Here is a 25,510-nt window from a genome sequence, read left to right on the forward strand (position 1 = left end):
AATTGTGCCTAGAAATACAGAAGAAGTATTAGCTGATGGAGTTTTAGGGAGATGGCCTAAGGCTCCAGTGTATACTTGGAATTGTAGTAGTATTTGTAGTGTGCAACAGGATTCAATTGTTGCAATTGAGTCTCAAACAGAAGATGAAAATGTTGCAAGAGTTAGATCCTTGAAGAGTGAGAGAAAAAACAGGTTTGCATGGGCATTCACTGGCTTGTCTTTCAAGAAAAGTATGTCAGAGTGTTTTTCACCATTTTAGGATGTTAGCAGTGAGGAAATTAGTGAGAAGGTTGTATTATGCAAAAAGTCCAGCACTTAAGCTAAAACAGTTAAACAGTGCTCTTTTGCATGGGACTGAACTAGATGTGAAGAACATTTGTGAAGAAATTGAGTTTTGTTACTTTGGTGAAAAAGAGGACAGTGCAGAAACTGATACAGTAATAGAAGGTAATGTGGAAGAGAATGTACAGATTTCAAGTACAGAAAAATTTGAACGTGAAATTACAAAGTTTAAGGTGAATTCAAGTGAAAGGCCTAATTTTTCTTGTGTGTGTTGTCAACAAACTCATTATAAGCATCAGATTAGATTAGTTGATTTATATGTAAAAAGGGAAATGGAAAATAATAATGAGTGGAAGGATTTTGCAACTTATTTGTTGGTAGAAAATTGTTTTGATTTGGGTTTCTGATCAACGTATTTGTAAATATTGTTATAATAAAGTAAATGAAAACAGAAGGCCTGCTAGAGCTGTTCATAATAATCTGGAGTTGGTAGACATTCCTTCTGAATTGATGGATTTAAATACCTATGAGTCTATTCTGATTCAATGTGTGCATCCTTTTCAGGCTATTGTTTGCATGGAGCCTAAGACAGGGAAATTGCCTCCTTCAGTTTTACAGAGAGGATTAAAGGGAAGAGTTGTTTATTTGCCTCTAGATTTTAAGAAAAATATTGATACAATTGGTGTAGAAAAAGTAGAAGAAGAACCTCTGGTTATTCTTGTTAATGGTGTTCCAACCAAGAGTAAAAAAATCTGGCAAGAATTAGTGGATGTTAGGAAAGTCAAAAAGGCAACATTGTATTTGGTAAAAAACAATCACATGTTGGAGAAGAAGAAACAACTGTAGAAGAGGACAGTGATTTCTCAGCTGGGCAAATTGAAAAAGTTGATGTCTCGAAAAGTGAAGAAATGTATTAACATTATAGTGTTCATCCTTTGCATTCCAAAGAAGTAATGGGGAATGCTATTGACTTGTTTCAAATGAAAGAAGCAAAAGGAAGTCCCATTAGTGTATGGGAAGAAAGTTCGGAAGCTCGTTGTTTTCCACAGTTATTTCCAACAGGTCAAGGTGGACGATATGACGACCGACCTCTTCAAATTCCTGCATCTGTATAACGGACTTCAAGATTATATGCAGAAGATCCAAGGTTTCGACAATGCATTCCATATTTGTTTCATCTACTGTTTGAAAGTGATTTGTCTGGACTTTCTTATGCAGTGAACCATATACTGAAAAATGGAGTACATCTGCAAAATGTTTCGGCAGGGGACTTTATGGATAAAGTCAAACTGCAAGACTGTGTTTTGGAATCTCAGCTAATTAATCTCATGGCATGTCAGCGTGGTACTAACGAGAATTGGTACCGTTGTCATGGGGAATTGAAATGTATGCTAAGAAACTTAGGAACTCCTACATGGTTCCTCACTCTTAGCTGTGCTGAGTATGCTTGGGAAGACTTACTTCAATTTCTACGAGAGGCAAATGCAAACATTGAAAATATTGAATACAAGACACCTGGAGAACTGTGCTCTTTGGATCCAGTTAATCTATGCAGTTATTTCAATCATAAGTTTGAAGCTATGATGTCTTTTATCACAAACAAAAAAAATCCTCCGCTTGGAGAGGTTTTGGATTTCTTTTGGAGGAAGGAGTATCAAGCAAGAGGTGCTCCTCACATACATATGCTGCTAGGCACGAGCGGAAAATCCGTTACGTCCGCGGATTTTTCGGATTTTTAGTGAATACGCAATCCGCGTATTTTACGTATTTTCCACAAAATCCGAAAAAAAAAATCCGCGGATGTAACGGGTTCAAAAGTTGAACCCCCACTCATGTAACTATTTTACAATGGCGCCAGCAAGCTGCCAGCACCGTTGTAAAATAGTTACAAAGTTAGCTTGCACAGGAACCACTAGATAAAACTTAGCAGGTGCTGCTTTATTTTATCTAAGTGCTTCCTGTGCAAGCTAACTTTGTAACTATTTTACAACGGCGCTGGCAGCTTGCTGGCGCCATTGTAAAATACTACAGCAACAGCAGCTCACTCAAGAGACCCCTGCGCCCTTCGGCGCGATTGCATAGTAACACACACATGGTCGCTGGAACTAGTTGAAGCTCAAATGCAGTGACTCATTCATCAGCCCAGAAACAATAATCGAGAGCGTCGTCGAGGCTGGGCAATGTGCCTTCTTTACCAAATCTACCGTGGAAAATCAGCTGTGATGCTGGATAGACTTTGCATCCTTGACTTTCACGAGCGCAATACCCATGAGTAGGCACATTGTGTTCGCACGGGATTCTGCACGTTCGCGAGCGTTTTGTACAATAAAACCCTCGCGAACTTGCAGAAACCCGTGCGAACACAAAAAAAAAATACGCTAGGATCCGCGGATTTTGCGTATTTTCGAAATCCGCAAATCCGCGGATTGCCAATACGCAAAATCCGCTCACCCCTACTATGGATCAAAGATGCACCCAAATTTGGAACAGATTCGGATGACACAGTGATGAGTTTCATTGAACAGTATTCTACATGTGCTGTTCCGAAAAGTACAGAAGAAAACAATTTAAGACATCAAGTTTTACGCTTTCAAACCCATCGTTGTGGAAATAATGTCGTCGAAAATACAAATCCAAGGACAAGTTCTACACAAAATGTCGTTTTGCATTTCCACGTCCAGTAACATCAAAAGGAAGAGTGAACAATTTTATGTCTTCTCTGGGACATACTGTGACAAGAAAATCACTGAAAAATACATACACCTAAGAAGAAATGAAGAATCCAAATACATAAATGACTACAACCCAGTCATTTTGTCCATTTGGAATGCTTAAATGGATGTTCAATATGTTGCTGACAACTCTATTGCTGTGGCTCGATATGTGATGTCTTACATCACAAAATCAGAAAAGACGGAACTGAAGGAAATGTGGGAGGAAATTTCACATGAAAAGAGTCTAAGTAAGAAATTATACAGTTACAGTCTAAAGATGTTGTCGCATCGAGAAATTGGAGCATATGAATGTTCTGATCAGTTATCATCAGCAAGTCTATATGCCAAATCTAGAACAATCATTTGGGTGAGTCTACGTCTTGCTGCAACACGAAACCGAGTTTTGAAATCGGTACAAGAAATAGAGTATTTGGCGGAGAAAGAACCAAACAGTACAGATATTTTGAAGACAAACATGTTGGATACATACTATCCAAATAGAAGTAGTCATCTTGAGAACGTTTGTCTCTATGAAGTTCTGCCTACCTATACTTTTAAGAGGAACATCCAGAAGATATCAATAAAGGAGTATATGCTGTAATTGGATGTGAAGGATGTCTGGTGAAACAAAGAAAAGGCCATTTTGATTAATCATCGAAAATTGAGTTGTGAATCTCCTGACAAAAGCGAATTTTACTATTTAGCTCTTTTGCCACTCTTTAAGCCATGGCGTACAGAACAGGAACTACTTGGAGATTTTCTCAGTTATGAAGATTCGTTCAATGCAACCAAAGATACCATAGAATGTCCTGTTTTTTCAAATTATCTGCAAATGTTGAACGAGGAAATACAGCAAGAAGCTACAATTGCAGCAGAGATTGCTAGAAACAGTTCTCAAGACAGTCAGAGTTCTGCTTCATTGAGTCAGGATCCACTAGGAGGACCAATTATCCAAAATGAAGCTGCCACTGCCATGGATGAAGTGGAAAGAGCAATGGAACAAGCTCAGGAGGATGTAGTTAACTTAGAAGATTTGGAAAAAGAACTAAACATTGAGCAGAGACAAATATATGACGAAGTCACAGAACAGATTCAGCATGGTTTATGTCATGAGAAAAAAGAGTGCTCATGTACATCATTTATGACTGTTCGACTGTACGTGAGTGGAGAAGCAGGAACTAGAAAAAGTTTTCTGATTAAAGCAATTGCAACTTATCTGCAGAAAAGAACAGAGTCATCGCTGTCTTGTGTTGTTACCGCCCCAACTGGGTTGGCAGCACATAACATTAAAGGGATAACTTTACATCGCTTGTTGATGCTGCCAGTAGAGCATGATAATAAATTACAATACCACAAGCTATCTGGAGAAGCTTGTTGTGAAGTTTCAAGAGTCCTAAAGAAAATGAAACTTCTTATCATTGATGAGGTAAGCATGGTATCAAATGTAATGCTTGCTTTTGTGCATTTAAGAACGCAAGAAATTCTTAAAACAGAGTATGATGTGTTATTTGGAGGCAAACACATCATTGTTTTTGGAGATGTACTGCAGCTAACTCCAGTGAAAGGACAACCAGTAAGTGAGCATGGCAAAGAAGCTTTACATGCACGATTAATTTCAAATTTGTTTCCAAACGAAAACATTCTCCCAGAGAATATTTTTAAGAAAATTCATGAAAACAAATCTGTCATATGCTTGATGCCAACTCTGCAAGAATGTTCAATCTTCAACAACAAAATGTTAAAGTTAGAAAATCAAGAGATTGTGAAACTGGAAGCTATTGATAAAATAGAGCATGAAGGAACAACTATTATTTTGTCAGAAAAGTTTAAATCAAAATTGGATTCTTTAGAGAAGACAATATCTAAAACTGCTGGTTTGGAAAAACTCTGCATGCATCTTTAAATTGTCGTATAATTTTACGACGGAATTTACATGTGGAAAGAGGTTTAGTAAATGGAGCAATGGGTCATGTTGTTGATTTTGGGAATTACCGAAATAGAGATGGAATTGAATTTCTAAAAATTTAATTTGATGGTATTGAAGAAGTACAACAAATCAGTTGTTGTTCAGCTCGATTTTTGCTTGTGAAAGATTTATATGTCCGCGAAAACAGTTTCCTGTTTCTTTGGCATATGCAGTGACTATTCCTAAATCTCAAAGTTTAAGTGTAGATATTGGAAGTTCTGTTTTCAAGGAGGGTATGGCATATGTTGCTTTATCTCAAGTGCGAACTTTATCTGGATTGTACTTGATTGATTTTGATAAGACAAAGATTAGTGCAGATCTAAATTGTGTAAAAGAATATAATAGGTTAAGAAGAGAGTATGCTCCAAATTTACCTCAATATCCTCTATTTGAAAAGCGTGTAGTAGGCCGAAAAAGAAGAAATGAGAAAAATTGTAGTGAAGTTGTAGCAAAAAGAAAAAAAGTAGATGAACCAGTGATGTCATTTGAGATGTCATCAGTGATGTCATCAGTGATGTCACTGACCATGTCATGAATGATGTAAAATGTGACATCATCAGCAGTGGATTGCGGGTGCGTGAGTTATAGTGAGTACAACTAACTATAACGTGGGGATTTCAATGGTTTTGTATGAGTAAAATGTTCAGCTAACTATAACTGGTGTGAAACCTATGTTTTTTTCAGTGAATTTCAAAGTTTTTTTTGGATGCTAATTCCTAACTATAACGAGTGTTAAACCTATGGTTTTTTCAGTGAATATATATATATATACATATATATATATATATATTTACCTACTGGCGATAGCCAGTACGTATATATAGTTAGGACCTAGCTACCATAGGAAATCCGCAACATTCTATTGGGAATAACTTTGGCGCCGGTTGAGGAATTTGCGTGTAATTTTCAAAAAGTTTGGCCAGCTCTTCTGCGCTCCTTCCCTGAAAGTTTCGGGGGGATTCGTGAAGTGGGGGCTGAGAAAAAAGGGGGGTCCCAAAACGTGTTTTCCCCATGTTAATTTCCATAGGACGTTCTGACAAGGCTACAGCCCAAACCGCTGAACGGAATTACACCAAACTTGGCAAAATTGTAGGGACTGGCATGCAGAAGTGCCTTTGCTATATTCAGTGAAATTTGCTCAGGTGGTTTTATGAAAATTAACTTCAAAAACACATATATATCTGGGCGGAGCCTAACCACACATCTCATCGTGAGATCTGATTGGCTGTCAGCACTTCATCCAAGAAGTGTTGGCAGCCATCTTGGGACCAATATACATGATAGCACCTCATTAAAAAGCATTGTAGTTAATAGAGGGTTTTAGGACTTTAGTTACATTATGAATCATTTGTTGATGGTACCATACTCATTTTAGGAATTGTGGTGTGTTCTAAGGTGATTTTACCATGTGAAAAAGCCTTCTGCTGGGATATCATGAATCATGTTTGAAACAAAACTATTATCTCATGCTTTTCCCACAGTGGTTTGGAAGGGGATCTATAAGCTAAACTGAAAGCATATTTTCTGTAAATTCACATTATCTTTCTCAGTCATGTGAGCATGAATTCTGACATTCTCAGTAAAACATGTACATCCGACAAGGACGGAGACTGTCAGTTGATTCCTTTGTGTTCTACTGCAGCCTCCTAGAGTGTTCTAAAGAACAACTAGAGTGCTAACAGTCCTACTTATTACAAAGGTATGGCACACCTGAAGCCATCTTGATAGGAATAAAGTGGTAACTCTTAAAACATTTAATTTAAAAAGGAACAAAATGAGGGGGTATTTTTTGCCATAGAAAGTATGATTAGTGCTGCAGAAAGAAAAATTAGGGCACATTTTGAGTGACTTCCCGAATCCTCTTCTATTTCATTAAAAAATTCTGACATGCAGTCTCCCAAGATGGCCACCAGAGACAAAAGACCCAAATGTAGCCTAAATATCACCCAGATGTAGCCCAAGTATAGCCCAATGACAGAATGTCCCAGAGTGTTCTAAAGAACAACTAGAGCGCTAACAGTCTTACTTATGACAAAAGTATGGCACACCAGAAGCCATCTTGATTGAAATGAAGTGGTAAGTCTGAAAACATTTAATTTAAAAAGGAACAAAATGAGGGGGTTCTCCATAGAAAGTATGATTAGCAGCAGACTTCCCTGGTGAGCAGTAGCTTTACTACAGTGATCTAATGAGCAACTAGAGTGCTAACATTCAGAATTTATGGCAAATGTGTGACACATCTGAATGCCTTCTTGATGGAACCAAAGTAAAAAAGCATTGAAAATGCAATAGATATCGCCCTAGTTTAAGTTAAAGCCATTATGTTTGTAATGAGGTGGCTTTTTAGCTTTGCTTTTATTAGTGTTTTTAAAACTTTCATGTAAATAACATGCATATGTATGCATATATGTATATGTATGCATGCATTTATATTTGTATTTATATAGATATGCAGATTATATATGTTTATATATGTATGTATATATATATATATATATATATATATACACATACATAAATGCATATGCATATATATATGCATATATATATGTGTATATGTGTGCGTGTAGAGAGAGGTAGAGAGGTAGAGGTGTAGAGGTAGAGAGGTAAAAGTAAAGAGGTAGAGGTAGAGAGGTAGAGACTAGTAGAGAGAGAAGTATAGAGAGGTAGAGAGAAGAGAGTGAGTAATAGAGTAGAGAGTGAGTAGTAGAGAGTAGTAGAGAGCAGTAGAGAGAGTAGCAGAGAGTGAGTAGTAGAGGGTAGTAGAGTGAATAGTAGAGTGAGTAGTAGAGAGTAGTAGAGAGTGAGTAGTGGAGAGTAGTAGAGAGTAAGTAGTAGAGTGAGTAGTAGAGAGCAGGAGAAAGTGAGTAGTGGAGAGTAGTAAAGAGTGAGTAGTAGAGAGTAGTAGAGAGTGAGTAGCAGAGAGAGAGAATAGTAGAGAGTAGTAGAGAGTGAGTAGTAGAGTGAGTAGTAGAGAGTAGTAGAGAGAGAGTAGTAGAGAGTGAGTAGTAGAGAGTAGTAGAGAGTGAGTAGTAGAGAGTGAGTAGTAGAGAGTAGTAGAGAGAGAGTAGTAGAGAGTGAGTAGTAGAGAGTAGTAGAGAGTGAGAAGTAGAGAGTGAGTAGTAGAGAGTAGTAGATAGTGAGTAGTAAAGAGTGAGTAGTAGAGAGAGATAGTAGAGAGTGAGTAGTAGCGAGTAGAGAGTAGTAGAGAGTGAGTAGTAGAGAGTAGTAGATAGTGAGTAGTAGGGAGTGAGTAGTAGAGATAGAGTAGTAGAGAGTAGTAGAGTAGTGAAGAATGAGTTGTAGAGAGTGAGTATTAGAGAGTAGTGGAGTAGTAGAGAGTAAGTAGTTGAGAGTAGTGGAGAATATTCCAAAGTTTGGCACAGCACCACTTGCACAATAAGTCCAATCAAATCATATCACTTAGAGTCCTTATTGAAGCGCTGAATCTTGGTGTATATTCAAATGCTTTTATTTTCCTTAAGTTTATGTACCACAGCCAGCTGACGCGTTTCGTTCTATACAACAGAACTTCTTCAGGGCGTTCTTATTTCCTTCAAGTTATGTCGGTATCCTGTTGTTATATAACTAGATATTTCTTCCAAATGTTAGACGAGACATAAGTACATTCTTATTCAAAGTGACTAGGTGTCAATTTTACCCACACAATTCGGGCAGACTTGAGTAATTTATAGCATCCTCAAAGTCAGTCTTTCAAAAATTCCAAAGTATAGGACATGATAATCCAAATCCAAATGTTTCTCAAGAAAAGTCATTTTCAATCGTTCGGAATTTTCGCGTTTGGGCAGATATGACCCAGGGACCCCCAGTATGCAAGCGGAATTAGTCCCCCCTCTGCAAACTCGCCAGTGGCCTGCGTTGCAGAGAGGTGTAAAAAGAGGCATATCCTCATTACCCCCTCTGTGCAATGCAGCCCCCTGGCGCATACTGGAGGTTCCAGGTGGGCTAGTTGGCCCCCAGGGACCCCCAGTATGCAAGGGGAATTAGTTCCCCCTCTTCGAACATGCACGGGGGCTGCGTTTCAGAGAGGTGTAAAAAAGGGTGTGGCCTCATTACACCTCTCTGCAATGCAGCCCCCTGGCGCATACCGGAGGCTCCTGGTGGGCTAGTTGGCCCCCAGGGACCCCCAGTATGCAAGGGGAATTAGTTCCCCCTCTGCAAACGCGCCAGGGGGCTGCGTTGCAGAGAGGTGTAACAAGGGGCATAGCCTCATTACACCTCTGCAATGCAGCCCCCTGGCGCATACTGTAGGTTCAAGGTGGGCTAGTTGGCCCCCAGGGGCCCCCAGTATGCAAGGGGAATTAGTTCCCCCTCTTCAAACATGCACGGGGGCTGCGTTGCAGAGAGGTGTAAAAAGGGGCGTGGCTTCATTACACCTCTCTGCAATGCAGTCCCCTGGCGCATACTGGAGATTCCTGGTGGGCTTTCAGGTCTTATATACTTAGGAATTAGCATTAGAAAAAACTTTGAAATTCACTGAAAAAAACATAGGTTTCAGGCCTTATATAGTTAGGAAGTAGCATTTAAAAAACCTTGCAAATTCACTGAAAAAAACATAGGTTTCAGGCATTATATAGTTAGGAATTAGCATTTAAAAAACCTTTGAAATTCACTGAAAAAAACATAGGTTTCAGGCCTTATATAGTTAGGAATTAGCATTTAAAAAACCTTTAAAATTCACTCAAAAAACTATAAGTTTTAGGGGTGTTATAGTTAGCTGGACATTTCACTCATACAAAACCATTGAAATTGCTCCTATATAGTTAGTTGTACTAACCATTTTTCGCGCACCCGCAATCCACTGCTGATGATGTCACATATTACATCATTCATGACATGGTCAGTGACATCACTGATGACATCACTGATGACATCATTCACGTGACAATCACATACACCTTTTCATACACTAGTAAAATCTTTCATCACTCTTTGTAAAATAAAGAGTATCATATTTGAATCCATTGTTACAGCAATACAAGTATCTAAAAACCCACTCAGTGATTTTAGATGTATACACACATCTAATCACTTACCTGTAGATTCACTCATACATGCTGTCAATGAACAATAGAACACTATCAAAAATACTTATACACCTAAATCGACATTACACACCAGCACACATCCTATTCACATATGAAGTCATCCTACTCACTTATGCAAACAATGGATCATACTTACATATTTACTCAGCTACACACTTATACAAACACAACTTCATCTATTCATTTAGATAATAAGTCATACTTAGTGAATTATAAAATCATTATTACAAGTATAAAGTTATCCATACAGTCACTCACACAATCATTGAGTCTTATGTATACTTATTAATATACAACAACTGACACATACACTGCCTTTTATTTTTCTAGTTTGTTGGACATGTACCATTGAGAAATATATTTGCTCATCACCACACCCATAAAGATATTCACTCACCCAAACAACTGTTAGAACATGTAGTTTTAACTTCATATATCTAGTGAATCAACTATTCACACATCTTTGGGGGGTCTCACACAACCCCCACCGAACTACACACACATTCACTCTCCCATAGAAATACTCATTTAACTAATCAATAACTAATACAGACTTTCACATAGCTAGTAACCAACTGGAGAACCAGTTTACACAACAACTGACAAAGTGATACAGATATTCAAACAGTTTAGTCACTATCCACTATATTTAGTGAGACCCTATAAATTGGTCAAGTAAACAGTCAATTACACTGCTACTAAATCCTTCATCCACATATTTATTTTTATATATCCACACATTCTTCAATGCAAATTGCTATATATATAATGCATATTTAAATAACGAAGCAAACCACATTCATTGGATGATGTCATCAGTGATGTCATCAGTGATGTCATTTGAGATGTCATCAGTGATGTCACTAACCGTGTCATGAATGATGTAATATGTGACATCATCAGCAGTGGATTGTGGGTGCGCAAAATATAGTTAGTACAACTAACTATATAGGAGCAATTTCAATGGAGTGAAATGTCCAGCTAACTTTAACACCCCTAAAATTTTAAAGGTTTTTTAAATGCTAATTCCTAACTATATAAGGCCTGAAACCTATGGTTTTTTCAGTGTATATATATATATATATTCACTGAAAAAACCATAGGTTATAGACCATATATAGTTAGGAATTAGCATTTAAAAAACCTTATTTTACTCACACAAAACCATTGAAATTCCATATATAGTTAGTTGCACTAACTATATATCGCGCACCCGCAATCCACTGCTGATGATGTCACATATTACATCATTCATGACATGGTCAGTGACATCACTGATGACATCACTGATGACATCTCAAATGACATCACTGATGACATCACTGATGACATCATCCAGTGACTGTGTGTTTCTGTAAAGTTTAAATATGTTTTACATATTGAAGAATGAGTAGATGTATAAGTGTCTGGACGAAGGATTTAGTAGGTGCAAGACTGAATGTATGAGTCAGTGATTAAATGTGTCTCACTGAGTGCATGGGTTAGTGACTAAACTGTCTTAATTTGTGCATCATTATGTCTGTTGTTCTGTAAACTGCTGCATGTGTTGATCAGTAGCTATATGATTAACTATATGGGTTATTGATTGATTATCCAAGTATTTGTATGGGAGACTGAGTGTGTGTGTGGCTGGCTGGGAGGTGTGTGACTCTGTGCAGATCAATGTGTACTTGTATCAATGATTGTATAAGAAAGTAAGTATGTGTTAGTATATGTTTGAAAATGTAAGGTGCTCTATGTTTAACTGTATAGACAAGAAAATGGAAGTGTGATTGATTCTTTACAGGACTGACTAGGTGTGTGAGTAACTCCATGGATGAGTGGCAGAGTGTGAGTGTCTGTATAGGTGTATGACTGCATATGATAGTGTTGTAAAGATGAGTGATTGTATGTATGAATGATTGTATGGGTGAATGAGTGAATGTGTGTGTAGACGTAGGAATCAGTGAGTGCGTATGTAGTAACTAGTATTGGTGTGTCAATGGTTTCAAAAATTATACTCTGTATTTAACACTGGGTGAAACAGAGGTTATATTAAAATGTGAGGAGATGCATTGTATTGTCACATGAATGATATCATCAGTGATGTGGTCATTGATGTCAAATGAGATGTCATCAGTGATGTCATCAGTGATGTCATTTGAGATGTCATCAGTGATGTCATCAGTGATGTCACTGACCATGTCATGAATGATGTAATATGTGACATCATCAGCAGTGGATTGCGGGTGCGCGATATATAGTTAGTGCAACTAACTATATATGGAATTTCAATGGTTTTGTGTGAGTAAAATAAGGTTTTTAAAATGCTAATTCCTAACTATATATGGTCTATAACCTATGTTTTTTTCAGTGAATTTTCAAGGTTTTGTAAATGCTAATTCATAACTATATATGGTCTATAACCTATGGTTTTTTCAGTGAATTTCAATGTTTTTTTAATAGCAAATATCATAAGCTGTCGAATGTCAAGTACGTGGTAAGTGAAAACATTTTCGTGTTTATGCACACTGATCTGCTTTGAATGGTGCCCCCCCCTCATTTCTATTAGGAGTACTCTCTCTTTGCAGATAGTGAAAGGTAGTTAACGCAGGCCTTTGCCCCCGTTGTAATCCGTCGTGCCTGCTTCTCTCTCCATTTGATTGATTGTTATCCAAGTATTTACTGTTTTAGAATTAGTTCTCTTTGGTTCATTCTCTATTTACAAACAAACACAGAGTCGCAATACTCTGTTTAGTCTTTGCAGATAACGAAAAATCGTGTAAAAAAAAGAAAAGGAATCGAGTAAAATCAGTAGGCCACTAATGGGATCTCTTTTTGACCTCGCTAAAATAGAAACATTAGGAACAACCCCTCATGACAAATACAAAACTAGTGAGATGAACTGAACTCCACACAATGATGGCTGCAAAACAGCTCGGCTCCGCCACCCACCCCGCCCAAAATAACGATAAAGAGCGGCTGCCATGATTGGTTGCGGAATGGCCACAACGGAGCTACGAAATGGTGGTGCTCTCATGCTAACCCCAGCTTCAGTCTGAAACATCCAGAAACACTGTAGACTACCAATTCGATCAGTTCCGGTAGCGCCCCAATGTAACCCGGTAGACAAGAACTAGCCCTCCCCTCTTTGACTGATGGTTCTTGTTCCCTGTCCCTTCTGTTGTCATTTAACAGAACTATTTAGCCTGCTGAAAGGGGTTGTGTTTCGACCGCTGGTTGGTGGAGACATTTTGACTATATTCTGGACCTGCGTTGTCGCGTAATGCGTCATATGACGCGCCGCGTTAGCGCATCCGGAAGTCATCCGGGGCGCGCAGCGCGTAACGTAAGCATAACAAGTCATGTGACTTGTTAATAAAACTTTTCATTGGTTCATTTTACTTTTCTTATTCTAATGATGAAAGCCTTGGTCATATCACCTAAAAATTACGCTTTTAATTACTTCCGAACATTATTTTTTCTTAAATATATGTTATAATGTTCCAGGCTAATGTACTTTCCCGGAAATTTTACAACTGTCCTGCAAGTAAAATATATTCTTTTTTCGAGAAAAAGAGCGTTTCTTCGTCCCATGACGGAGCCGTTGAGCAAAAGAGGGTCGACCTGCTGTCTTAGTCGCCGATACGCCTGAATATGAGATTCTTATCGATCACTTTATGTTGCAGGAATAGAAAACACAACAGCCCTTGACCATTTATCTTTACTGCGTTCCTTCGTATTATACCTTTTACCCTTCATGTAATTGGTCTGCTTTATTTCACTTGCCTTTTAATGATTCTAAAACAGTGACTATTATTAAAAACTTTACCAATGTATATACTACTACCATGTTTTCTTTTAAAAACCTTTATTGTGAAAATTTCATTATACAAATACGAGCCTATAACCACGTGGGCCTGCCACGGAGCAAACTGTAATCGTATATGATGAATAGACATTTACACTGTAGAGGAACGTAACGGGCGGGCCATTAGGTTGCAAGAACTAAGGTGTCTAACAGTTACGGAATCGGTGGACGTACATTTTATAATTAAAATACGACAGGGCCAGTTACAATAAAATTATCTAGATATACATTTGCGGGCAAGTACCATGGGTGACGTTAATTCGAATTTTCAACAGTACAGTAATCAATAACACATCAGAACTTAATATCAATAGGGATGTCGAAATATTCAATCAATTCTCGTCCCCGCCCGCCATGTGCTTCAAAACTGCATACGTATCTCGTGATTTCAAGGTTCTGCAACCAGTACACAACAAGGAGTTACGAGTCCCATTTATTCCGGCGCCATTTTGGGCGAGGACGGGCAGGTCCAGGATATAGTCAAAATGTCTCTACCAACCATCGACTATGATGATGTTCATATGCTGTATTTATTAGAGTAACACTCATCTGTCCACATGAAATTAATTTACCACAATCTAAACATGTCATTTTAATCTTTCCAAAGTTCTTCTAAATATTTGGGACCATTTCCCTTGCCTCTGAAGCTCTCAGTGCCACTTCTTTGATGAATGTACTAGCAGGTCAGGGGTTCTCCTCCAAATCTCTCTTTTATGCAGCACTATAATTAATTGGTGCCACCTCTCCATATGACGATGCATGGTATAGTTACCACAACTATATTTTTTTCCGGTTCCTCTGGAGAGTTCATCGTGGCAGATGAAGCGTGTAACGTACCGGGCATTTACCTTTTTTTGCATGTACAGGAAAGGAAAAAAAAATCGAGCGTCCGAGTTCTAAGGTGTCCCAGGGCCATTTTAGTGGACCAGGCCCAAATCCAAAGAACAGGCCGCCATTTTGAGAGTCCTCTTGCAGCCGCCTGTCGCTATAACATCAAGAGCAGCCGAAACTCAGCTGAATGGCAACTGAAACGGTAAATGGGCGCCCCACTACATTTCAGCATTGTAGGATGACCACACCAGTACAGCAACTTGCTAGACATCACCTCGGCGCCCCACTGCAGATGAAGTGCCTCTCAACTATGAAACCACCACGGTGACATCCGGATCTTGGCGCGTTGTGCTGCCTTCGGCCTATTCGCACATCGGTCCGCTACTGACGCCATCTCACAGGCTAATGGGGTGACCCACGCCGAGTTTCAGCATTGTAGGATGACCACACCAACTTGCTAGACATCACCTCGGTGCCATCCGAATCTTGGCATCTCAACGCCTAGTGGTATCTTCCATACAGAAAATATTGTTACGCTGCCTTTGGCCCCATTCGCACATCAGTCCGCAACTTAGACATCACCTCGGTGCCATCCGGATCTTGGCATCTCAGCGCCTTGTGGTGTCAGTCAGAAAATATTGTTGCGCTGCCTTTGGCCCCATTCGCACATCAGTCCGCTACTGACACCATCTCACAGGCCAATAGGGCGCCCCACGCCGACTTTTACCATTGTACGATGGCCACACCAGTGGCACAACTTGCTAGACATCACCTCGGTGCCATCCGAATCTTGGCATCTCAACGCCTAGTGGTATCTTCCATACAGAAAATCTTGTTACGCTACCTTTGGCCCCATTCGCACATCGGTCCGCAACTTAGACATCACCTCGGTGCCATCCGGATCTTGGCATCTCAGCGCCTTGTGGTGTCTTCTACTCCGAAAATATAGTAGAAAATATTGTTGCGCTGCCTTTGGCCCCATTCACACATCAGTCCGCTACTGACACCATCTCACAGGCCAACAGGGCGCCCCACGCCGACTTTTACCATTGTACGATGGCCACACCAGTGGCACAACTTGCTAGACACCACCTCGGTGCCATCCGGATCTTGGCATCTCAGCGCCTTGTGGTGTCTTCAAATCAGAAAATATTGTTGCGCTGCCTTTGGCCCCATTCACACATCAGTCCGCTACTGACACCATCTCACAGGCCAACGGGGCGCCCCACGCCGACTTTCAACATTGTAGGATGGCCACAGAAGTGCGACAACTTACTAGACACCACCTCGGTGCCATCCGGATCTTGGCGCGTTGTGCTGCCTTCGGCCTATTCGCACATCGGTCCGCTACTGACGCAAACTCACAGGCCAACGGGGCACCCCACGCCGACTTTCAGCATTGTAGGATGGCCACACCAGTGCGGCAACTTGCTACACACCACCTCGGTGCCATCCGGATCTTGGCATCTCAGCGCCTTGTGGTGTCTTCTACTCCGGAAATATAGTAGAAAATATTGTTGCGCTGCCTTTGGCCCCATTCACACATCAGTCCGCTACTGACACCATCTCACAGGCCAACGGGGCGCCCCACGCCGACTTTCAACATTGTAGGATGGCCACAGAAGTGCGACAACTTACTAGACACCACCTCGGTGCCATCCGGATCTTGGCGCGTTGTGCTGCCTTCGGCCTATTCGCACATCGGTCCGCTACTGACGCAAACTCACAGGCCAACGGGGCGCCCCACGCCGACTTTCAGCATTGTAGGATGGCCACACCAGTGCGGCAACTTGCTACACACCACCTCGGTGCCATCCGGATCTTGGCATCTCAGCGCCTAGTGGTGTCTTCTATTCCGAAAATATTGTTGCGCTGCCTTCGGCCCCATTCACACATCGGTCCGCTACTGACGCCATCTCACAGGCCAACTGGGCGCCCCACGCCGACTTTCAGCATTGTAGGATGGCCACACCAGTGCGGCAACTTACTAGACACCACCTCGGTGCCATCCGGATCTTGGCGCGTTGTGCTGCCTTCGGCCTATTCGCACATCGGTCCGCTACTGACGCAAACTCACAGGCCAACGGGGCGCCCCACGCCGACTTTCAGCATTGTAGGATGGCCACACCAGTGCGGCAACTTACTAGACACCACCTCGGTGCCATCCGGATCTTGGCGCGTTGTGCTGCCTTCGGCCTATTAGCACATCGGTCCGCTACTGACGCAAACTCACAGGCCAACGGGGCGCCCCACGCCGACTTTCAGCATTGTTGGATGGCCACACCAGTGCTGCAACTTGCTGGACACCACCTCGGTGCCAATCGGATCTTGGCGCGTTGTATTGCCTTCGGCCTATTCGCACATCGGTCCGCTACTGACGCCGCCTCACGTGCCAACGTATTTTCTCCGCATTTTACACCCTATGCCGCATAACAGGTCATGTGACTTGTTTATAAAACTTTTCATTGGTTCATTTTACTTTTGGTTTCCTAATGATGGAAGGCTTGATCATGTGACCTAAAAACAACACTTTTCATTGGATGAAAACTTTTTTTTTTCCCCAAACGATGAAAGCCTCACCTTGTTTCTGGATGTTTCAGACTGAAGCTGGCGTCAGCATGAGAGCACCACCATCTCGTAGCTCAGTCGTGGTCATTCCGCGAGCAATCATGGCAGCCGCTCCCCACCAGAAGCCTGCAGGAGTCGGAGCCCCCAAAACTTTTGATGAATTCTCAAGGCGAAGAGGACGCTTTCGAGAATGGGGTACAAGACCTAGCAGACAAGCGTCCGATTTCCAAGGTGTCCCAGGGCCATTTCAGTGGACCAGGCCCAAAAAGGAAACAGCCTGCCGCCATTTTGAGAGTCCTGTGACAGCCGCCTATCGCTGCACCGCAAGAGTGGGCGCAACTCAGCTGAATTGCGGCTTTTGACACAGTGGACCAAAAACGGACGGAATGGCAACTGAAACGGTAAAGGGGCGCCCCACTACAACAGATGACACTCCACCTGGAGAGGCCCGTTCACCGCCTCCCCAGGGGCGCCCCGCGCCGTTATTCGGAGCAGCATTGTAGGATACCAAAACCAGTGCGGCAACTTACTGGACATCACCTTGGTGCCATCGTTCTGCTGCCTTGGAACTATTCGCGCAACAGTTTGCTACTGATGACCCACCCCCCGCGACGCCCCATGCCGTTATTTGCTGGGTGGCAACTTACTAGACATCACTTTCTTGTCATCTAGATTTCGGCGCGTTCTGCTGCCTTGGAACTATTCGCACAACAGTTTGCTACTGATGACCCACCCCCCGCGACGCCCCACGCCGGAAATCTGGACGTTGTGCTGCGTTGAGACTATTCGCACAGCCGACCGCTACTTCGTTGTTTTTCCCTAAAAATGTTTATATGTTATTACTATTTTTGTTTTCTTGTATATATTTATAAATTATTAAAGTTTTATAATCTTACTACTTTGTCGGAGTGCTATATATATTTAATGTGACACATAATTGTAAAAACTTTGATGTACAAAGAGTCATCCCTGGAATCTTCCGCTTCAGGCTCGGTCCCCTCCCCAATCACAATACAGGATGGTTTTCAGATAATAGCAACGCTTCTGCTGTGACGGATCTCATCCAGTGTGGGCCTTGATCTACTATAACTCCTTTGAAGAGGGGTGATTCTTTACAGCTGTGGCCATAAACTACATCTGCAGGGCTAGCTGATACCCTAGGACCAGCCTGGACAATCGGACACAGAGGAAAAGGAGTGTCAGAGGGTGCGGTAGTGAATAGGGCGAAAGGGAGGTGTCGGGCGGGCACAGGGTGTGATTCTCAGGGAAGAGCAGCGCAGATGGGGGGAGGTTTATTACCCATGCATAAGACAGAGAGCGGGGGTGACCACTGCCTGGGGGAGATGCTTGCGAGGGTGGGGAGCCATGCTAAGGATCGACAGCGTGCACAGAGTGGGTCTGGTCAAGGCATCTAAAATGGCTGCCGTGCACGACAAAAGTGTGGCATTTGAAAAAAGACAAGAAGGCGCAGACAATGTTTTTCAACACTTCCTGATTTCCTTCGAATCGAACGTTAACAGACGTTGGGGCATATTACCAAAGTTAAGCGATATTTATCCCTAACGATGCTTAGCAACGATTTTTTTACCGTCAGAAATTATCGCAGATAAACCTTGCTATTATCAAGGTTTATCGGAAATACGATAAAAAACGACCGCAATGCATTAATATCGCTGAAAACTCAGCGATATTCATGCATTACCGAGCTAATGCTCTTAGCCATGTTATCCACCTCCCATTGGATAACATGGCTAAGAACTGCTCAGGGCAGGTGGTAGCTTTTGGAGATATTCGCGCTTATCTCGAATATTTCCAAAAGTTGATAATAGGAGATAGCGATGTTAGCGACTGTTTCCAGTCGCTAACATCTTGGCATGCCCACTTTGCATGTCATTAGTGATAAATATCACTCACATGCAAAGTGGGGCCCAAGATGGTCGCTATCTTCTACTAGCCGTCGCTAACTAGTGTTAGCAACAGCTAGGTAATACACATATAATTTTATCTCCGCGAAGCGGAGCGCTGTTACAGATATATATCTTGTTTTTGAACGTTAATTTCTCAAAATGCACTGAAGCACATATATTGAGACCTAGCAGAGGCACATCGGGCTACCAGTCCCTACAATTTTGCCAAGTTTCGTGCAAATCCATTCAGCTGTTCGATCCTACCGAGAGACAAGATGGCGGCCGCTACGGACTGTTTGGAATGTTTACAGACACCGGAGAGCCAATCAGCTTCGCTTCGCAAAGCTCCGTAACGCGAAAAGTACGCGAAGCGGTGCGGTGTTACAGATATATATCTTTTTTTGAACGTTAATTTCTCAAAATCCACTGGAGCACATATATTGAGATCTAGCAAAGGCACATCGGGCTACCAGTCCCTACAATTTTGCCAAGTTTCGTGCAAATCCATTCAGCTGTTCGATTATTATTATTTTTATTTTTTTTTGCCCCGCGGGGCCCTTTTAAAACCTCCACATCAAACCTAGGGGGTCAGCGACAATGTACTATGCCCCCTTATGGTCATTTGCCCCTTCGCTTTGGCCTCCTCTTGTCTCTCGATCCTACCGAGAGACAAGATGGCGGCCGCTACAGACTGTTTGGAATGTTGACAGACGCCGGAGAACCAATCAGCTTCGCTTCACAAAGCTCCGTTGCGCGAAAAGTCCGCGTCCTGGGCCGCTGCCCAGTCCGCTGTTACAGATATATATCTTTTTTTAAACGTTAATTTCTCAAAATCCACTGCAGCACATATATTGAGACCTACAAAAGGCACATCGGGCTACCAGTCCCTACAATTTTGCCAAGTTTCGTGCAAATCCATTCAGCCGTTCGGGCTAAAAGTGAGGCCAACCGCCCTATGGAAATTAACAAGGGAAAAACGCGTTTTGTGACCCCCCTTTTTTCTCGGCCCCCCCTTGACGAACCCCCCCAAAATTTTCAGGGGCTGCTCAGAAACAAAATGTGCCATTTTCCTGAAAATTTCAGCCAATTCCGTCCACAAACGCCAAAGTTATTAGACATAGAATTTTCAAAAAATCCATAGAGAAAAAATCCTAACTATATATACCTACTGGCGACCGCCAGTAGGTAATATATATATATATATATATATATATATATATATATATATATATATATATATATATATATATATATATATCCACACAACAGTTTGCCCCAGTTGAGGCGGCCACCAAGTTCAAGTTCAAGTTCAGGAATTTGTATAGCGCGCTACTCACCCAGAGGTTCTCAAGGCGCTTGAGGTAGGGTGGGAGCATTACTTATCGAAAAGCCAGGTTTTTAGTTGCTTTCTGAAGGAGAGGTGGTTCTGTGTAAGGCGGAGGTGAGTGGGGAGAGAATTCCAGGTTTTGGCCGCTAAGTAGGAGAAGGATCTTCCTCCCATGGTGGATCTGTGGATGCGCGTAATTGCGGCGAGGGCTTGATTGGATGATCGTAGTTGGCGGGTGGGTGTGTAGAAGGACAGTCGAGTATTGAGGCATTCGGGTCCTAGGTCGTAGAGGGACTTGTGTGCGTAGGTGAGGAGACGGAACGTTATTCTCTTGTTGATGGGGAGCCAGTGGAGGTCTTTCAGGTGACCGGAAATGTGAGCTTGACGGGGGATGTCCAGAATGAGTCTGGCTGAGGCGTTTTGGATGCGTTGGAGTTTTTTCTGTAGTTTGGCTGTGGTTCCGGCGTAAAGGGTATTTCCATAATCCAGTCGGCTAGTGACCAGTGCGTGTGTGACTGTCTTTCTTGTTTCGGTGGGGATCCAACGGAAGATTTTTTTGAGCATGCGTAGGATGTTGTAGCATGAAGATGAAACGGCGTTGACTTGTCTGGTCATCGAGAGGGAGGAGTCTAGGATGAAGCCCAGGTTACGTGCGTGATCTGTAGGTATGGGTGCTGTGCCCAAGGCCGGTGGTCACCATGAGTCGTCCCAGGCAGAGGGGGATGATCCTAGGATGAGAACTTCCGTTTTGTCCGAGTTTAGTTTTAGACGGCTGTTCTTCATCCATTCGGCTACTTCTTTCATTCCTTCGTGTAGATTGGTTTTGGCGGTGTTTGGGTCTTTGGTGAGGGAGAGGTTCAGCTGGGTGTCGTCTGCGTAGGAGATGATGTTGAGGTTGTGTTGGCGCGCGATGGATGCGAGGGGACTCATGTATACGTTGAAGAGGGTGGGACTGAGTGATGATCCTTGCGGTACGCCACAGATGACTTTGGTGGCCTCTGATTTGAATGGGGGGAGGCGTACTCTCTGTGTTCTTCCGGTGAGGAACGAGATGATCCAGTCCAAAGCTTTTCCTTGTATTCCGACGTTGCTGAGGCGTTGTATGAGGGTGCTATGACAGACTGTGTCGAAGGCGGTGGAGAGGTCAAGTAGGATGAGGGCAACTAGTTTCTCCGTTGTCCAGTAGTGTTCGGATGTCGTCTGTAGCAGCGATGAGGGCAGTTTCGGTGCTGTGTTTGGCTCGGAAGCCGGACTGTGAGGGGTCCAGGGAGTTGTTGGATTCAAGGGAGGCGGCGAGCTGACTTTTGACGGCTTTCTCAATGACTTTGGCAGGGAATGGAAGGAGTGAGATGGGGCGGTAGTTCTTAAGTTCAGAGGGGTCTGCTGTGGGTTTCTTCAGAAGGGCGCTGAGTTCAGCATGTTTCCAGATTTCCGGGAAGGTGGCGAAATTGAAGGAACAGTTGATGACATCGCGAAGATGGGGTGCGATGATGGAGTCTGCTTTGTTGAAGATGTGGTGGGGACAAGGGTCGGTTGGTGAACCTGAGTGGATGGAGTTCATCAGGCGGATGGTGTCTTCAGTAGTGATTGGGTTCCAGTCGTAAAGGTTGTGAGAGTGCTGTTTTGGTTCGGAGGTGGGTGGAGTGGTCTGTTCTTCGGACTGGTTTTCAAAGCTGTTATGTATGTCGGCGATTTTGTTGTGGAAGAAAGAGGATAAAGAGTCGCAGAGGTCTTGGGAGGGAGTGAGGTCGTTGGTGCCGGCGGTGGGGTTGGTAAATTCTTTGACAATGTTGAATAGTTCCTTGCTGTTGTGGGCGTTGTTGTCGAGTTGATCCTTGAATGCTGATTTCTTGGTGGATCGGATCAATTGGTGGTGTTTGCGGGTGGCGTCCTTGAAGGTGGTCAGGTTGTCAGAGGTTGGGTTTTTTCTCCAGGTTTTTTCGAGGGTACGACATAACTTCTTGGATTTCTTAAGGTCATCGTTGAACCAGGGGGTACCACGGAGGACCTTCTGACAACGAGGGCTCCAATTAGTTCAGCTCATCCACATCCTATAGCAGTACAACACGCGGCTCAATGCGTTTCGGGCCACCGCCCTTGTTCACGAGCCTAGAAGAATGCACAAATGCAACCATTAGTTTTCTCTCTGCTTTATTTTCAATTCAATACCGTCCATGTGGGCGTGTTATGGCACCTATTGCGGCGTATGGAGTTTGATGCATTGTGGTATTTGCAGGCAAAAACAATAGGTATTGCCCCAGTGGGTTAGGTGCCATTAGTCCGGATAGAATTTCAATGAAATCCACAGTGGGTGAAAGGCAGCGGAAAGCTGAGCCTCAGGATTACGTCTCCAACTCGTTTGGAATACCTCCATTCCATACTGACACTCGGCCTTTCCAAGTGCCTGGATCCGCTCAGACGCGGCGGGCCAACCTCGTGACCAGGCAGGGCCACAAATTCAATCTACACAACAGGTTGCCCCAGTTGAGGCGGCCACCACGGAGGACTTTCTGACAACGAGGGCTCCAATCAGTTCAGTTCATCCACAGCCCTTAGCAGTACAATACGCGGCTCAACGCGTTTCGGGCCACTGCCCTTGTTCATGAGGCTAAAAGAATGCACAAATGGCACCCTCCAGTTTAGTGATCTGAAAGATAGTATATAGAGTTAGTAATAGCTTAGTATATACAAATGCACACTTACATTTTTGGTTTATTTATTTATACACTCAGGATACTATATTACAACAAGTTCCACTGTAAGGAGGTGTCTGTTATGTTATGTTATGTTAGGTGACATTTATAAAGCGCACTGACACCGGAGGTTTCCTGGCGCTGCTTGACAGAGTAAGTAGGTAAGTGTAAGGTCAGGAGAGGAGGAATTAACCTAAAGATGGGAAGAGATGACTTTTGAACAGTTTCCTGAATTGGAACAGAGACAGGCTGGACTTGATGGTGAGGGGAAGAGAATTCCAGTGAGCGGGGAAAAGATGGGCAAAGCGACGGCCGCCGAATTTCTTGGTTTTAATTTTAGGGGCGGCTAGCAATTGAAGATGGGCAGATCGGAGGTTACGCGTGGGTCGGTGTGGGGTGATATGTGAGTTCAAGAAGGCGGGACTGGTGCAGTGGAGCGCTTTGAACGTGAGGCAACCCAGTTTGAAGGCCGCCCTTTGTTCCATCGGCAGCCAGTGGAGTCTGTGGAGCATGGTTTGGCCGATTGCCACTTAGGGATTTTGTAAATGAGGCGGGCCGCCTGGTTCTGTACTACCTGAAGGCGGCGGAGCAGAGATTGTGGAAGTCCGTAGTACAGGGAGGTGGAGAAATCTAATCTGGCTAATACCAAAGAAAGGATGACCTGGACCAGTGCGGCGTGAGGCAGTAAGTGGCTAACCTTACTAATTTTCCAGAGTTGGTGCATGCAGGAGGAGGTCACAGCACTTACTTGGGCTTTGAGGGAGAGCTTGCCATCGATGATCACACCCAAACTTTTTACAGATTTTGCCGCGACTGGGGGAGACCCCAACTCCACAAGCCAAAATTGCGGGCCCCAGTGAGTAGGGCTGAATCCGGGGAGAAGAAGCTCTGTTTTCCCAGGGTTTAATTTAAGCTGGTTGTGGTTCATCCACTGTTGGATGTGAATCATGACGGTGTGAAAGTTGCTGACGGCATTCGGGGAGTTGAGTGGAAAAACAATCTGCAAGTCGTCAGCATAATTGTACACTATGATGTTCCATGACTGAAGAGAATGGATCAGGGGCCGGAGGTAAAGGTTGAACAGGAGTGGCAAAAGGGATGAGCCTTGGGGGACTCCGCAGGACGTGGGGGTTTTGTCTGCAGTGTATGGGCCAAGGCGAACGGATTGTGTTCTTCCAGACAGGAAGGACTCGTCCATTTAAGGGCAGAGCCCTGGATGCCTGCCTGTTCGACACGGTGGAGCAAGATGTTATGGTCCACCGTGTCGAACGCGGCTGACAAATCCAGCAATACAAGGGCCTGAGGAATCCCCGTGTCGGCGTTCCTTCTTAGTGTGTCTAGAACAGCCAAGATGACAGCCTCGGTAGAGTGACCCGGCCGAAAGCCGCCTGATTGGGCTCGAGGTGGCAGGAGGTCTCGATGAAATTTGAGAGGCATCGAGTGACATGGGCTTCTATTAGCTTGGAAAAGTACGGTAAGAGGGAGATGGGACGATGGTTGGAGAATACCAGGGGGTCCGCGCCATGTTTCTTAAGGAGGGGCAATAGGGTAGCCTCCTTGAAGGATCGAGGAACGATTCCCCTGCTGAGGGAGCCATTCAGCAGGGGTAGGTTACAATCGGGTAGATTAAGGCAGATGTTCCGCAAGACCGGGGGGGGGGGGCAACAGTCGCTCGGGGAACCTGATTTAACCCGGATCGCGAGTTCCGCTAGCATGGTAGAGTTGAGAGTGGGGAATTGAGTGAAGGATAGTGAGTTGTTGGGGGGGGATATGCAGGGGTTGAAGCTGGGGAGTAGAGGGTATAGAGTCCTTGATTTTCGTAATTTTTTCAATAAAAAAGAGGTTGAGGGAGTCACAGGTTGCTTGAGTGGGGGTCTGAACTAGGAGGGTTCTGTCATCTGTGGTCAGTTCGTTCATAATTTTAAAAACCTTTTTAGATTTATTGTCCGCTGACGACAGTCGATGAGAAAAATGTTCCGACTTGGCTAAGGTGATAGCAGTTTTATATTCTCTGCGTGCGGCAATATATAGCATATCAGAGTAATCACATCTCCAAATCCGTTCTTGCTGGCACACTTTCAGCTTGTGCTGCTTAAGTTTGTCAGAAAACCACCTATGGGAGGTATTATGTCTGGTGCAAGGAAATTTCGTAAGGGGAGCAAATTGGTCACTGGCCGACTCAAGCCAGGAAGTAATGTCAGCTTCCATTGCATCAATGTTGGCGGTGGTGGTGATTGGGCGGCTGTTGGCCAAGGTGGTAAGAAAGCCTTGGGAGTCGTATGAACTCCATTTGCGTGATAAGC

Source organism: Lissotriton helveticus, chromosome 12, assembly GCF_964261635.1.
Source record: "Lissotriton helveticus chromosome 12, aLisHel1.1, whole genome shotgun sequence".
Classification (NCBI taxonomy): Eukaryota; Metazoa; Chordata; class Amphibia; order Caudata; family Salamandridae; genus Lissotriton; species Lissotriton helveticus.